Source organism: Seriola lalandi, unplaced genomic scaffold, assembly GCF_002814215.2.
Source record: "Seriola lalandi dorsalis isolate HSWRI2012SDOR001 ecotype SW California unplaced genomic scaffold, Sedor1 jcf7180002053535, whole genome shotgun sequence".
NCBI classification, from domain to species: domain Eukaryota; kingdom Metazoa; phylum Chordata; class Actinopteri; order Carangiformes; family Carangidae; genus Seriola; species Seriola lalandi.
Window position 1 is genome coordinate 2,096 of NW_019524088.1, and position 17,836 is coordinate 19,931.

General features: G+C 40.2%; 1 long non-coding RNA gene across 1 annotated transcript; it reads right to left on the reverse strand.

Moving 5' to 3' along the window:
- Nucleotides 1–3,183: 3,183 nt before the first annotated feature.
- LOC147819430 (uncharacterized) lies at nt 3,184–15,596 on the reverse strand. Its single transcript, XR_015436921.1, has 5 exons — nt 15,522–15,596; nt 15,028–15,124; nt 8,086–8,127; nt 5,572–6,482; nt 3,184–5,463 (listed from the first exon to the last, which is right to left on the reverse strand). It is a non-coding gene; the product is annotated as an uncharacterized LOC147819430 (long non-coding RNA).
- Nucleotides 15,597–17,836: the final 2,240 nt, after the last annotated feature.

Genomic DNA, 17,836 nt, shown 5'->3' on the forward strand with positions numbered 1-17,836 from the left:
AAAATGTCAAAAATACATCATGGTACATTAAGGCATGAAAGTTCATAAAAATGTTATAGTATGGTCAGGCATGATCCGAAAGCAGACTGTGGCAGCCACACCAACCCCCTCAGCCACCTAACCTTGCACTGAACTGTTCTGAACCGTCTCTACTCATTGTCTAGCACTCACTGTATTTATTCCCGCTACCTCATCATTGTAATTTTGTACCCTACATATGCACATTTCCACTTTACTTATGCACACCCTCACTTTACATACCTGTACAGCACACACTTGCACTTTAACTGCTCTTTTGCACTTCTGGTTAGATACTAACTGCATTTCGTTGTCTTAGTACGTGTACTCTGTGCAATGACAATAAAGTTGAATCTAATCTAATCTAATCTAATCTAAAAAATAATATAATGAGGCATAAAAATGTATAAAAATACATCATGGTATATTAAGACATGAAAGTTCATAAAATCGTCATAGTATGGTCAGGCATGATCCGAAATAATATAATGAGGCAGAAAAATGTAAAAAAAAATCATAGTATAGTATGGCAGAAAATGTCAAAAATACATCAAAGTATATTAAGGCATAAAAGGTCATAAAATCGTCATAGTATGGTCTGGCATGAGACGAAATAATATAATTAGCCATAAAAATGCCAAAATAGATCTTAGTATAGTATGGCAGAAAAATCACAAAAAACGACATAGGTGTGGCATAAAATGTCAAAAATACATCATGGTATATTAAAGCATGAAAGTTCATAAAAATGTTATAGTATGGTCAGGCATGAGACGAAATAATATAATTAGCCATAAAAATGCCAAAATAGATCTTAGTATAGTATGGCAGAAAAATGACAAAAAACGACATAGTATAGTATGGCATAAAATGTCAAAAATACATCATGGTATATTAAGACATGAAAGTTCATAAAATCGTCATATTATGGTCAGGCATGAGACGAAATATTATGATTAGCCATAAAAATGCCAAAAAAGATCTTAGTGTAGTATGGCAGAAAATGTCAAAAATACATCATAGTATTTTAAGGCATAAAAGGTCATAAAATCATCATAGTATGGTCAGGCATGATCCGAAATAATATAATTAGGCATAAAAATGCCAGTTAAAATCTTAGTATAGTATGGCAGAAAACTTACAAAAATACATCATAATATATTAAGGCATAAAAGGTCATAAAATCGGTTTGCGAGGAATGAGACAAAGTAATGTAAAAATGCCAAATAAGATCTTAGTATAGTATGGCAGAAAAATTACAAAAATACACCATATTATATTAAGGCATAAAACGTCACAAAAAATTCACAGTATGTCAAGGAATGTAACGAAGTAATATAATTAGGCATAAAAATGCCAAATAGGATCTTATTATAGTATGGCAGAAAAATGACAAAAAAGGTCATAGTATAGTATGGCAGAAAATGTCAAAAATACATCACAGTATATTAAGGCATAAAAGGTCATAAAAACGTAACAGTATTGTCAGGCATGAGACAAAATGATAAAATTAGCCATAAAAACGCCAAATAAGATCTTAGTATAGTATGGCAGAAAAATTACAAAAAACGTCATAGTATATTAAGGCATAAAAGGTCATAAAAATGTCATAGTATGGTCAGGCATGAGAGAAAGTAATATAATTAGGCATAAAAATGCCAAATAAGATCTTAGTATAATATGGCATAAAATGTCAAAAATACATCATAGTTTATCAAGGCATGAAAGTTCATAAAAATGTTATAGTATGGTCAGGAATGAGACAAAATAATATAAATAGCCATAAAAATGTCAAAAAAGATCTTAGTATAGTCTGGCAGAAAAATGTCAAAAATACATCATGGTATAATAAGGCATAAAAGGTCATAAAACCGTCACAGTATGTCAAGGAATGAGACAAAGTAATATAATTAGCCATAAAAATGCCAAATAAGATCTTAGTATAGCATGGCAGAAAGATGTCAAAAAAAACGTCATAGTATAGTATGGCATAAAATGTCAAAAATACATCATAGTATAATAAGGCATAAAATGTCATAAAAACGTCATAGAATGGTCATGTCATGACCTGGCTCAAAGCCATGACAAAAACGAGGAGACGGTCTTTAAAATAAAAACTAAATGATTTTATTACAAACACTATAAAATTTGGAAATTGGCAACATAATCAAATACTAACTAAACTAACAAATAAACTAACTAAACCCAAAACACAATGCGCCGAGGGATCGCGGGCGCAGTGGTGCAGCCACGCCAGGTAGGTCACATAACAGAGCAGGGCAGACCCCAGTGTAAGGAGTAGTGCCAGCTCTTACACACCTGTGGACTGGCCAGGTCCACCCAGGTGTGGCAAGCCCCACCTACGACCTGCAGGGAAAGACAAGACAACCCAACACAAAAGGGGGAACACAGAACACAACAGCAGGCTCTAGAGGCCGGAGGCCGTCACAGTCAGGCATGATCCGAAATAATATAATTAGGCATAAAATTACAAAAATACATCAAAGCATACTAAGGCATAAAACGTCATAAAAAAGTCACAGAATGTCAAGGCATGAGACGAAATAATATAATAGGCATAAAAATGTCAAAAAACGTCATGGCATAAAATGTCAAAAATACATCATAGTATATCAAGGCATAAAAGTTCATAAAAACGTTATACTATGGTCAGGCATGAGACGAATTAATATAATTAGGCTTAAAATTTAAAATATACATCAAAGCATCTTAAGGCATAAAACGTCATAAAAAAGTCACAGTATGTCAAGGCATGAGACAAAATTATATAATTAGGCATAAAAATGCCAAATAAGATCTTAGTATAGTATGGCAAAAAATTACAAAAATACATCATAGTATATTAAGGCATAAAAGGTCATAAAAACATCATAGTATGGTCAGGCATCAAATGAGATAGTATAGTAATGTCAAAAAAGATCTTAGTATAGTATGAATATATATATATATAAATAAATTTATTAAAAATGTCATAGTATAATAAGGCATAAAACTTTCATGAAAAAAAAAATCAAAAAGTTTCATAGTATAGAAAGGCATAAAAATGTCAAAGTGTAATCGTATAAAGAGGCATAAAAATGTCAAGAAAATGTGTTGTATAGTAAGGCACAGAAATGTCATCAAAAAACAACAACAACAATAATAGCAATAATGAGTTTTATTTATACAGCTCTTTTCAAAACACAGTGACAAAGTGCCTCCACAAGACAAGACAAAATTTGGGACCAACACTAAAACATGAATTATAATAAACAACAAGTTTAAAAGCTTTACATCATTTGCGGGAGAGAATAATGACAATGAGGTTCAGTAAAGAAAATGAGATAAAACAGTCTACAATAATTAAATTAATCTACAGAGAAAGTATTATTACTTAATATAACAATAGAATAATATAAACATAAATAATAAAAAAAAGTGTCATAAAATAGTTAGCTGTTCAAATATCATAAAAATATCAAACTATACTAAGGCAAAAAAAACCAACAAATGTCATAGTATAATAAGGCATAATAATATCTTAGTATAGTAAGGCATACAACGTGATAGTATAGTAAGGCATAAAATGTCATAGTATAATAAGTCATGAAATTTTTGTCATACTATAGTAAGGCATAAAAACGTTACAAGATGTCATACAATATTAACGTCATAATATAGTATGGCACCAAAATCTTATTAAGAATGTTACAGTATAATAAGGCATGAAATTGTCAAGAAACATCATGGTTTAGTGAGATATAAAAACGTTAAAAAACGTTAAAGTATGAAAAGGCAAAAAAAAAATCCTAATTTTACAGAAAATAACTACGTTTTCTAACAGTAATTTCATGTTCTTTAAAATTGTTAACAAAAGTCTGTAAAATGAAATTATCTGTGAATTAACAGCCAAACTTCTATTTTAAGACATTAACATTATGCCAATAATCATGAATTACATTTATTTCCCATTTCTGTAAAGACAAATTACTGTATTATTCATACAGTATTTTTTCTGCTTTCTTAAATTACATACAAATCTGTGTAAAATTACAGTAATTATCTGTAATTAAAAATGTAGCTTGTTTTTATAACAGTTAATGTCCATACTAACGATTTAAATTTTTTCCTCTTTAATTTTAGGGAAAATCTTTTTAGTTTTACATTTATGTGACTTCTACATTCAAACTTTGTGATTCTGGATGCAAATGTAGCAAACTTTTTTTCATCATATCAAACATTCAAACTTCAAACAAAAAAGTACTGGAATGTATCCCAGCATGCACTGGGAGGAAAGCAGGAAAATGGTTTCCACCACCACCACCACACACAGACAAGTTAGAGTCCTCAATTAATGAAATGTCATGTCTTTGTTCTAGTAATCAGAGTCCTGGAGGAAACACAAGGAGAACATGCAACACTGCAAGAAAGAACCAGGGTTGAAGCTGAACTCAGGCGCTTCTTCATCATATACCATAAAAGAAAACAGTACAAACTTCCCAATGACCAATTCGTTTGCTGTGGCCACCAGATTCCATCAGCTCAGGGAACCTTGTTCAATAAACTAGATCTTCGGTCCGCAAACACATGAGCTACATGAGCTACATGAGCTGTACTACACTGACAACTGCTTCACAATCTGAACTCAATTTTCAGTTCACACTAAACAGTGTGTGAGGTGAACAGCAGGACCAGTCCCAGCCTGGTCAGATGCGTACATGAACTGATGAAGCCTCTTGGATGAGAGGTGAAACGTCTTCCCAGACAAATAACCAAGTCCAGTTGTTTTTTCGATTTAAAACTCCTTTAGGATACTATGACCTGGACAAATGAGAATATTCACAGGCGAGGTGAACACATCCATCTCTGAGGTCACAGCATCACATCTATGAAGAGTCTGGATGAACTTCACTCCTCTCGTTTCAATCTGCACAAAGGACGTTACTTTCAGTTTCATTCATGTCATAGAGACTCATCCTGACACTGACCTCAGTCATTATTTTTATATTTCTACTATAATATATACTTGTTACTAAATAAGATTCATCCAGTTCTCTTCTGGGTTGGCCACACTTGCTGCAGATGTATGACGTTGGCAGCCAGAGGGTTTTTTCCTCCAGGCAGCGGCCCCCGCTCTGCCACAGCAGCTTCAGGTCACCTTCCTCTTCCTGTAGGCTCTGGTCCTGGGTACAGGTAGTCCAGTCAGAGAAGGTGGATGAACAGAGGAGGGGAGTGCTGCTGGAGCGAGGGGAAGACCAACAGCACTGGATGAGGGGCCATGCTGTTCATCGTCTGGAGGAGGAGGAGAAGGAGGAGGAGGAGGAGGAGGCAGACCCCTGCTGGAGGGCCCAGGCTGCTCCTCCGGGACATTGAAGTTAAAGGGCTGTCCTTGTCCCACCTGGACCAAGGACAGACCCTTTGCTGAAGGGAGAGTCTGGCCAGCACCTGGAACACACAGACAAACACAGACTGTTTTAGGATTTTCAGCTTTCATTAAAAGATAAATCACAGAACAGATTACAACACACCAACAGCTTTATGACAAACTCTTACCACTGAGTCCTCAATTTATTCGAAGAGCTGGATGTTGGTCTAAGCCTCAACCTGACGCCGGCCAGGACTGCCTCTCTGATGCCACATAATCCTTGAGAATGAATGACCAGCGAGTCCTCACGGTCCCTCTGGACCACGTGGCCACCGGATGAAGACGCAGAGCTGGTTGCAAACGGCCTCCACCAGGCGGCTAACAATGATATCTGAAGTGAATCTCACCTCTGGAGACTCTCCTTCCCAGGACAGGAGGTGTTCTTCCCCGTCGCTGCCTTGAACTGTCACCTGGGCTGCCTCTCCTGGTCTCTGGGAGGGAAGCAACTCGCTCTACCTCCTGCTCTGTCTGGCAGGTGTTGCCAGGAGCTTGGAAGGCACTGGCTTGAGGAAAAAGGTTTTGGATCAAAAATGAATTTTATGTTTGCATGAAATGATAATACACAACATACCTGGGATGAAGTGGTTAAGGTGGAAACCAGAAGGCCGACCCCGCCCCTTTGTCAGTCTACCTGTCTCTGTACAGCTGCACCTGCTGGGTCCTGGATGCAGGTGAGGCGGCTCCTCTGTGTCTCCATGTGTCCTGGATGCAGAGAGAATTCAGCAAAGAGACGTCCAGGGTGACGTGGAGATCCTGGATGAGGAGGAGCGTCTCCTCTGCCCCATGTGTCCTCCTCCAACAGTGCAGCCTCCTCTCCTCCCAGGAGATCCTCTGGATCACCTTGGCAACAGTCAGGCCAAGCATCCTGTGCTTCCCCTCCAGTGAGGACCGCTATGCCTCAATGTGAAAACAGGAACCTCCGGGGGTCCACCTCCAAGATGTGGCATCATCAATCCGGCCGCCATCTGGAGAGCCAACACACCAACATTGGTAACCCAGGCAACTGTTTCAGAAGCAGCACCAGCAGCTTCTTTGTCACCTGGATAGAGAGAGAGAGAGAGAGAGATCACATGTTAATGGTAAAATTTGTGTGTGAATTTAGTACACACACAGCAGTGGTGTGAAAGCAGCTGTAAGAACATAAACTCTGCCTGAATTACACCTCATCCTAGAGAAACTCCCTGTTGGGAAAGAATACTAGAGATGGCTGTTGGACAGATCAATCAGTTAGACATACAGTGCATTTAGAAAGTTCTCACTTTTTTACATTGTATTATTTTGAATAATCTTATAAATCGTTGGATTCATACACTAATGAGAATGGGGGGCAGCTGTATTTACTGTGCGTGCTCACGTTCATTGTTGCCATTATCAACATTTTCATTTATTGCAATTATAATATATCATTGTTAGCATTATAATTGTTATCAATACTCATTATCTTTGTCATTTTTACAATGACAATTATTTTTACTATTATTGTCATTATTATTATATACAATCACAAACAAAATGTCACTTTATATGCACTTTGTCACTTGTCTATCGTGCTTCATGGTTAAAATGTTCTGTGTCACCTTCTGTTTGTCACCAATAAAGATGCTGGCTATCCCCCCACTTGTTATTCTGCATTCTTACGAAATTGTTAAATTCATTCATCAATGAACAATGTAACCAAGCTAGCTGCTAATGCTAATAACTGCCCCCCCCGTGTTTGTCCGTGTTTTTTCTCACCAATAAAAAAAGCAAAAAAGCGAATGCTAATGATAGCAAGCTAGTCCCCCCACTTGTTATTTTGCTTATCACCTTCTGTTTGTCCCAGATAAACAAATAAGGAAAAAAAAAAAAAGAAAAAAGAAAAAAAAATGCTAATGCTAACGGGAACAGCGGCTAGCTCTCGGCCCCAGTGCAGGCCTTGTCTAAATGGCTTAGCCCCCGACTGAGCCCGCCCGTCTGTGGACATCTGTGTACAGAGATAAAGAGCAGAAAACTGGAAAACGCAGTGTGCAACATTCCCAGTGTGAGACATTGACAAGTACAAATTTCAGTGTCACACTGTGGGAACTTTTGACGAAAGTTTTACAGTTTTCTGCTCTGTATCACGACATAGATGTGACAAATCCATTTCTTCTTTTACAGTGTCTTTAAGCAACCTCAACACTGATCACTTGTTGAGTTTTGATTCAGACTTTCAACAAATAAAAATCTCTTGGACACAAGCGCAATTGTTTCACATATGTAAACTTGAATTTCTCATGCTGATTTATTTTACAGGTTTAAAAATGTGGAATTATTTCTGAACATCACTTTACAAGCTCAAAATCATTTTGACCCTAATTTGAGCCTGGACACACACACATAGCTACAGCCAACAACAGGTTTTTAAAAACAACTGCTCACTAATACACATCTCTCAGCATAAAGCAGGCTATGTTACACCTTACCTGGTTGTGGTTTAACTGGTACACAAACTGCTTTTAACCTTGAATTTGTCATGCAGATTTATTTTACAGGTTAACAAATGTTGATTTACAACTCCAAACATTGGAATTATTTGTTATGGTCACTTTACAAGCTCATTCATTTTGACCCTAATTTGAGCCTATATACATGTATGGGGTGGAGTCATGTGCATGACTTACCATTTCTTGCTGGTTTCTGGCCTGAGGTGGAGTCTGCCATCCCTATGAAAACACAAAAGGAAAAATAAGGGCTTGTCAAGCAGCTCCTCTTTTGACTATGAAATGTTTGAGGCAGTCTAAGGACTTCAGAACATAAGATATAATCATCCACTTAAACCTCATTTAGCATATACTGTAATAAAAAAGAAGACTATGAATAAATCTGAACAAGTGATACATGTACATGTGAAGAATTTGTAGAAGAGATTCATATATAAATAAATAAACATTAGTGGTGAGGCAACACAAAGACACTGGAAGAGGAAGAGCTTCTGTCATCGTCCGTGTGTAGTATCGGCTTGGTGTAGTATCCAATTAAACGTATTCATAGTGTTGTAGCCAATATGATGTTTTTTATTGCAACACATTTATATTATGAAGGTGTTATGTTATTGTGGTGTTACCATGACAACTCTTGGGCATAGGAGGTTTCCAGCCAATAGCAGGCCACATGAAGTTTACTTGAGGGTGTCACTGGGGCACAGGTAGGAGGGGTTGGTAATCAGGCAGAAGCCACACAGTTTTTCAACCGTGCGGGCGGTTGTTTGTTTTCAGTTAACAGAGTGATAAACCAAATGGAAAAATGGGTGCTTGCAAACAGGGAGCAATGCATACCGGCGGAGGAGGAGGATGATGATGATGATCATGAAATCTATGACGTTTCAAATAACGCAAATGGGTTTGTGCATAATAATGGTTCAAATGACAACGCTGTGTTCAATGCAACTGAGGTTCTGGTAAATAATGGTTCAAATAATGCTGTGTCTCATGCAACTGAGGGTTAGGAAAATAATGGTTCAAATGAAAATTATGTGTTGCATGCAAATGAGGTTCTGCATAACAATGGTTCAAGTGAAAATGAAGATGTGGATACTATTGGCCCAAATGACAGTTCTTCTAATGTTGGTTGTAAATCAAATGTGTCACATGGGAGCTGTAGATCTTCAAGGTCCTCAACGGCCTCTGCACGGATTCAGGCAGAGGCTGAAAGAGCTGCACTCCAGGCTATGGAGGCTGCTCTCAAGGAAAGACATGAACTGAAAGCTCAGGAGGAACAAATAAGGAAAAGAAAGGAACTGCTTGAAGTGCAAAGTCGGATTGCTGCTCAGACAGCAAAGGTTTCTATACTCAGTAACAGAGGGTCTGACATAGGAAGCAAGGTCTCAAATGGAATGAACTCCTATGTGTCAAAACAAAAGTCTGCTCTCAAACCCTCTGCTGTGCCATTTGTTCCACAAGCTTCAAGTTGTAATGTCACTCATTTATCAACAGGAAGCAATAACCTACTAGCAGGAGCTGCTAAACCTGCAATGCCATCACAATCTCAGCAGTTAAAGGAACCATACACCCAATTCAGAACTACAGCCACAATGTCAAACAGAACAGGAACAAGGCCTAAGGAAACCACTTCACAAGGAACCAAACCAAAAACTTATGCTTCAAATCCCAACCCAAGCATGCCCCAAAGAACTGTGCAGTCACATCCGATTGCATACAGGCCACAGCAATGGCGTCAAGTCAATAAGGAGGACCATGGCAGCATGCCACAAAAATCTCATCGTTCATACCCCACTGCACAACCAGCACAGCAATCCAAGCAGAACAGTGAGGACCCAGGTAACATTTTCACCATCATGCAAAAGCAAAATGACATCACAGCATTACTTGTGCAACAACAGTCTTCACTATCATTGCCCCCAAGAAACATACCAATCTTTGATGGAAACCCTCTTGAGTACATTGCATTTGTCAGAGCTTTTGAACATGGAGTGGATGCAAAGGCTGACAGCAATGTTAATTGCTTATACTACCTGGAGCAGTACACTCAAGGGCAACCACAAGAGCTGGTCAAGAGCTGTCAACACATGCCACCTGACAGGGGCTATCAGAGAGCAAGGATGCTTTTAGAGGAATGCTTTGGAAATGAGCAAAAAATAGCCACTGCGTACATGGAGAAAGCCCTTGGATGGGCACCATTGAAATCTGAGGACATCAAAGCCTTACAAGCTTTTTCATTATTCCTGCGCATCTGCTGTAATGCTATGGAGAACATTAGTTACATGTCAGAGATGAATATGCCATCCAACATACGTGCAATAATTATGAAGTTGCCATACAAACTGAGGGAGAAATGGAGAAACATTGCTTTTGAGCATCAGGAGAAATGCCATCAGCAACCAGGGTTTGGTGATGTTGTCAATTTCATTGAGAGACAAGTTTCTATTGCCTCTGATCCACTGTATGGAGACATACAAGACACGGCTGTCTCATTTTCCAAATTCAAAGTTGGAAATAAAGTGTCACAGGGTCGCACAAAGGAAAAAGGAAGCAGATTCGCCACATCTGTGGCAGCTGTTGATTCTGAAAATAAAAAGGAAAAACACTTACCTGACAAACCAACAAAGGGACCATGTCTGCTGTGTGAAGAAGGCCACAGATTGGAAGTGTGTCCCAAGATGGAGAAGAAGCAGCACAGAGACAAAATTGACTTTCTAAAAAAGAAAGGCGCTTGCTTTGGATGTTTATCTGTTGGACACATGAGTAAAGAGTGCCACAGTCGCCTGTCTTGCAAGGTGTGTAACCTGAAACATCCTAGCATTCTCCACATTAATGGCAAGGAATGGAAAGAAATGAAATCAAATGACACACAGCAAGAAACAACAGAGATGAGTCAAGCCACCACTCCCAAGACATGTGGCCATATAGGGGCCAGAGGGCAGGACTGCATCTTGTCAATTGTGCCTGTAAGGGTCAAGGCAAAGAAAGGCAGCACAATTGTGACGACGTACGCTTTTCTAGATCCCGGCAGTTCATCCACTTTCTGTTCTGAGCAACTGATGAGAAAGTTAAAGTGAGAAGAATGTAACACTAAATTCCTAATGAAAACGATGAACAAGAAAAGTCTTGTCAACAGTCAAGTCATCTCAGGACTAGAGGTAGCCGCACTCAATGACAACAACTATGTTGAGCTACCTGATGTGTACACCCAGTTCAAGATGCCTGTGACACGTGATAACATCCCACGACAGGAAGACCTGTATGCTTGGCCATACTTGAACTCTGTGGAAATTCCTGCTATTGATGCAGATGTGGAGCTGTTAATTGGCACTAACGCCCCAGAAGTAATGGAGCCATGGTAAGTGATAAACAGCAGGGGTAGAGGACCTTATGCTGTTCGAACCCTATTGGGATGGGTTGTCAATGGACCATTGACAGGAGGCAATGACAGTGGGAATAGCTGCCCCACAATCCCAGCCAATCGCATTTCCATTGCTCACATAGAGGAACTGCTGGTGAAGCAGTACAACCATGACTTCAATGAGAAATCTACTGAGGACAAGCCAGAAATGTCCATAGAAGATCTCAAGTTCATGCAAATTCTTAACACTTCAGCTGAACTCAAGAATGGACACTACTGCTTGAAGTTGCCTTTCAGAGAGGACAATGTCGTCATGCCCAACAACCGACATCTTGCTGAGCAAAGGGTCCTCTGCCTGAAAAGGAAATTGGAGAGAAATCCTACTTTCAAGGAGGAATATAAAAACTTCCTCAGTGATGTCATAAACAACGGCTATGCAGAGTGTGTTCCAGAGCATCAGTTGGAAGGAAAAGAAGGAAAGGTGTGGTACATCCCGCATCATGGGGTGTACCATCCTAAAAAGAAAACCCTAAGAGTGGTGTTTGACTGTGCAGCAAGCTACAAAGGTGTGTCACTTAACACTAAGTTACTCCAGGGCCCTGACTTGACAAACTCCTTGCTTGGAGTTCTCACAAGGTTTCGCCTGGACTCTGTGGCAGTTATGGCCGACATAAAAGCTATGTACCATCAAGTCCAAGTGGCAAAACAGGATGTGGACTTTCTGCGCTTCCTATGGTGGCCAAGAGGAGATCTGACACAGCCGCTCATTGAGTACAGAATGACTGTTCATCTGTTTGGTGCAATATCATCGCCCAGCTGTGCCAGATTTGCCCTTAAAAAGACGGCTGAAAACAACAGAGCAGACTTTCCACTCCATGTAAGTGACATCATCAAGTACAACTTTTATGTGGACAACTGCTTGAAGTCTGTGTCTTCAGAGGAGGAAGCCATGTCCTTGGTTACAGAACTGACAGCTCTGTGTCAGTTGGGAGGATTCCAGATGCTGAAATGGATGAGCAACAGCAGGTCAGTGTTGGAAGCCATTGAGGTGGAGAAAAGAGCCATGGAAGTGAAAGAACTGGACTTTGACAGAGACAGCCTGCCTGTCGAAAGAACCCTGGGACTGCAGTGGTGCGCAGAAACTGACACTTTCGAGTTCAGGATGTCAGCCCAGGAAGGACCGTTCACAAGACGAGGCATCTTGTCAGTGGTGAGTTCGGTCTATGACCCCATTGGATTTTTAGCACCCTTCACCTTGCCTGCCAAGAAAATGCTGCAAAACCTCTGCAAGACGAGCTATAGTTGGGATGAGGACATTCCCCAAAACTATCAGCTGCAGTGGGTGGGGTGGCTAGAAGGTCTAAAAAGACTCAGCACTTTCAGTGTGCCAAGATGTTTTAAACCCAAAGGCTTTGGACAGCTCACAAGTGCACAACTCCATCACTTCTCAGATGCCAGCGAGAACGGCTATGGCACAGTTTCCTACTTGAGGCTGCAGAGTGATGAGAAGATCCATCTAGCTTTTGTGCTAGGAAAAGCACGAGTTGCTCCTTTAAAGAATGTGACAATCCCAAGGATGGAACTAACAGCTGCTGTGCTGGTGGTGAGAGTTGACAGACTTCACTTATGGCTGAAAAAGTCATTATTCAGATGAAATCACTGTTTGGAAAAAAGGAACATCTGGAGTGAGGAAAAGCAGTCACATTTGCAAACTTGATCCAGTGCTGAAAGAAGGGCTGTTGAGAGTGGGAGGTAGGCTTAGCAAAGGAGCAATGCCTGAAGACACAAAACACCCAGTCATTCTTGCTAAGGAGCAACACATCTCCACTCTCATCTTACGCCACATTCATGAACAGAACGGACACTGTGGAAGAAATCACTTACTTTCCAGACTTCATCGACAATACTGGATCACCAGAGCAAATGCTGCTGCCAGAAAGATCCTGTCGTCCTGTGTTGTCTGCAGACGATATAGAGGAAAGCTGGGGGAACAAAAGATGTCAGATTTGCCTAAAGAAAGATTGCAAAAAGATCTTCCACCGTTCACAAATGTGGGAATCGACTATTTTGGACCGTTTGAGGTGAAGAGAGGCCGCAGCCTCATCAAACGCTATGGAGTTATCTTCACCTGCATGGCCAGTCGAGCAGTTCACCTGGAAATGGCCTATTCATTGGATACCAGGTCTTGCATCAATGCAATACGCAGGTTCATTTCCAGACGCGGCCAGGTCTCCCACATAACATCTGACAACGGAACGAACTTTGTTGGAGCAGAACGTGAGCTGAGAGATGCTCTATCTGAACTGAACCATGAGAAAATACAAACCTCACTACTTCACTCTGGAGTGAAATGGACCTTTAACACATCCCATCATGGAGGAGTATGGGAGAGAGTAATTCGCATGGTCAGGAAAGTATTGAACTCTGTTCTTCACCAGCAACATCTGGATGATGAAGGACTACAAACATTCCTGTGCGAAGTGGAAGCCATATTGAATGACCGTCCCATTACAAAACCCACAGAGGATCCAAATGATCTCGAACCACTGACACCAAATCACATTCTCCTGTTGAAAGGCAAACCCTCTCTACCCCCTGGGCTTTTCAGCAAAAACGACTCCTACTCCAAACGACGATGGAGGCAAGTTCAATTCCTCGCCAATCTCTTTTGGCACAGATGGCTTTGGGAGTATGTACCACTGTTGCAGGAGAGACAACGGTGGCCAAAGGACAAGAGGAACTTTGTCGCTGGAGACGTCGTCATCGTAGCGGACTCGAACGCCCCTCGTGGATCCTGGCTGTTGGGCAAAGTACTGCAGACCTTTCCCGACAGACAAGGACATGTGCGGTCTGTTAAAGTCCGGACCAAGTACAACGTCCTGGAGCGACCGATCACGAAGATTTGTCTTCTATTGGAAGCGGATTAAAGACTGAAACCCAACTTCTATTATTGGGGTTATCAACCCTATTGGATACTTACATGGACAATGAACATTTCGTTATGAGAAACTGATGGACTATGCACTTATTTGGCTACAATGTTGAATATTGTTGAATTGTTATGTTTTTAATACAGTAACAATTAGGGGCCGGTGTGTTGTAGCCAATATGATGTTTTTTATTGCAACACATTTACATTATGAAGGTGCTATGTTATTGTGGTGTTACCATGACAACTCACAACCTGGGCATAGGAGGTTTCCAGCCAATAGCAGGCCACATGAAGTTTACTTGAGGGTGTCACAGGGGCACAGGTAGGAGGGGTTGGTAATCAGGCAGAAGCCACACAGTTTTTCAACCGTGCGGGCGGTTGTTTGTTTTCAGTTATTGTTAGTTTATTTCGGTTTATTTTCCTACCGCAAGTTAGTTGTTTAATTTACAATTAACACCCGGCCTTTGTTTATGCTCCATATCACCCTGCTGCATTTTCAAAATAAACGCTTTTAAATAAACTGAAGACCTGTACTGTCAACTGCTCCACGCATTGGAAAGGGCTCAACGCCATCCCTCACTGGCAAGTTTTTTGTGGTTCCGATTGCCTTTATACATAGGAAATAAATTTAAAAAAGTGAAATATTGCAACACTCAAATATAAATATACATAGATACATATATATAAAAAAATAAAACAATGAAAATGATATTACACAAGCATGTACAAAAGTGTTTTTGAATGACAAAACTCCTGCTGGGCTAGATGTGCAAAAGGTATTGATTAGGGGATGTGCAGTATAGACAATATCTGTCATGTGCAGGGATCATACCTCAAGGTGTTGATGTAATGTGGTTGATGAAGCCAGATGCAGAAGAAAAGGCAGGTGCTGGTCCATCATAGGTGAAGATTAGACTGGACTTCTGGTCCTGATACAGACAGACATGTGATAGGAAAATTACTTTAGATCATACAAAATTCTTTATATTCAAACATGTTAGGTGTGTTGTGTGAGTATAATAAATTATGAGGCTAGATATCAATATGCAAAAATAAATACAGTATAAATGTTATGAAATGTAAATGAAAAGAAATGAAGGGTAAACAACTAGAGGTGTGATAACAATTCAATGCACACACACTATATAACCAACAAATTGAGAAGTACAAATATGGATATACTGTAAAACACATAACCAATATAAGCAGTGGTATATTCATTGTTAAGAATCAGTAGTATGAACATGTATACACTGTGGGTCTGATTTAATCACAGTGGTATAGACAAGTCTTACTTTTAAAAGTGAATGATAGCATGTTACTCACCTAGACCCTCCTCACTGTCTGGACTCTCTGCTGTTGGTGAGACCGGTTGAGGCAGTATTGCATCTGTACTGGCTCAGGTCCTGATAAAGACAGAGGGATGCTGAAATCTCCTGAGAAATGTAAAGACCTAGTGCACTTTCAATCATGGCTGATCTCCTAACAGTAATGTAAAGTGGTTACAACATGGTGAACCGATCGACGTGTATTCACTCGATCTACTGGGTCCATACAATCTCAAGTTACAGTCATCAGTTACAAGATGAGCCTAAAGTGACTGACGTCACTAGCTGCACAACAGCCGAGAGCAACAGACACAATCCTACTAACCGCTAAAACGTCTGTCCACAACGTCAATATCACCACCTGAAATGTTTGTCAGTCGTTGCACTGATTATACTTTTAGCTAATAAAGAGCTAACACCAAAGCTACTCACCAAGCTAACAGGAAAGTTGCGATCTCGGCATCGCTCTCGGCGCCACTGACTCACACAGCGTCTAGTGTCACAAAGTGGCATTACAACACAGGACAGGCCGAGACTGGCTTGTGCGCATGCGCATTTCAGTAGATAACTCTGAAATACAACAGATGGAGGTCTTGATCATGACATCATCACTGTGGCTGCTTCACACATGGTTGATAGTATTAATTAATTTTTTTGAACATTTTAAACTAAAGTTCTGGCCACATCTTATATTGCACCTTTACAGCACAACCACCGAAGCTGACATTTAAAAGTAAAGCTACATGTCCTTTGTCCACATTGCAAACCAACTTACAGTTTTGATATTTAGTTAAAACAAAGACATTGAGCTTAACTTGACTGATATTGACACATTTGATGCATACAAAACATTTTGATTTGCTTTTACAGCATATAAATCTATGCTTGGATTATAAAATACAATCATGCTTTCCCTTATACTTACATTTACTTTGTGATGTACAAACATTTGTATTTAACCATTTTGCTTTCAGGCCAGTAGATGTTGCACTGTTCACATGAAGCATCAAGATATAAACCCTTTGTGGAACCACTTTGCTGAGAAAGTAAAACCTCCGACGCTGTGGGTATCACATCCAGTACCAGGCAGTTGATTTCTGCAAGCAAAGAAGATACAACAGCCTGGAAAATTTTACTCAGTGAGTATTTCACTTACTGACTGTGGACTGCTCACAGAGCCAGGTGTCAGTTCACTGAAGTCATGTTGGTTTCAGTCATGGGGCTTTCTCACCAGTCACCGTATGTTGGCAGTCTTTATGTTACGACCCAGCTAGGGGAAAAGGGAAGCAACATAAAACCAGGTGTTATTGCTAAATCAAATACACTAATTTAATTTATTGCGTAACCAGGAGGGTAAATAAGTCAACAAATATACTAACAAGGCAAGAGGATAACTGAAGTAGGGGAACAGGAGCCAACAAAGAGCCTAACTACGCGATTCTAACCAACCCAAAAACACAAGAAGCAGCACCCCTGTTCCTAATGTGTCCAACAGTCTTTTTCTAAGGGTGTAATGCACAATCAGAATTTTAAACCTAGCCCAGTCCCCAACAATCACTACCAGCATCTCTAACCAAATGTTCACAAAGGCGGTACAGAGGCGAGCTGCCTATCATTTCAGCCGTCACTAATGATGTGTGGGCCGGGCTCTTAAACACTCTTCCTCTGATGCTGAAACGGCAGCAGCTGTGGTGAGGACTGACAGGATCATTACTGCACCATTAGGAGAAGCCGTGGAGTCGAAGGCGCCGCCTCTCTGCTCCGACAGGGACAAGTAATCCATCAGTTAGTGTTAAAATGCCCGAGCTTTGTGCAGAAACAGGCTGTAATCACAACAACAACTGTAGAGAGAGTCTTGGCTCTGCACGGCCGCCTACACCGGCTACCGGACCGCAGCAGGCTCCTGGATACGCGATACGAAGTCGCTACTAACACAGTTAGCATTCATAATTGGAGGTAAACTTTATATATTAGTGTTAAAATAAAATTAGTAGCTAATTGCATACATGTCCACATTTGGTAAATATCACATATATGAGGAGAAAGCTTCTAATATTAGCTGAAGTTACTGTGTGTAAGCTAACTGTGTGGTGTAACCGCTTGTATTAAAACCATAGACCGAGGGAAAACATGTTATAACGTGTTTTAAAATGAATTCTGCAAAGCGAAGGTGACGTTACGGAACTTAGTGTTAACAGTGACAGCGGGTTGTCAATGTCGGTAAGTCACGGTCACTAAACGACCCCGTTATTACAGTGAACTGTCGTGTCTGGACGAGCTGTTAAAGAGCAGAGCAGCGGACGTGTGTGTCGT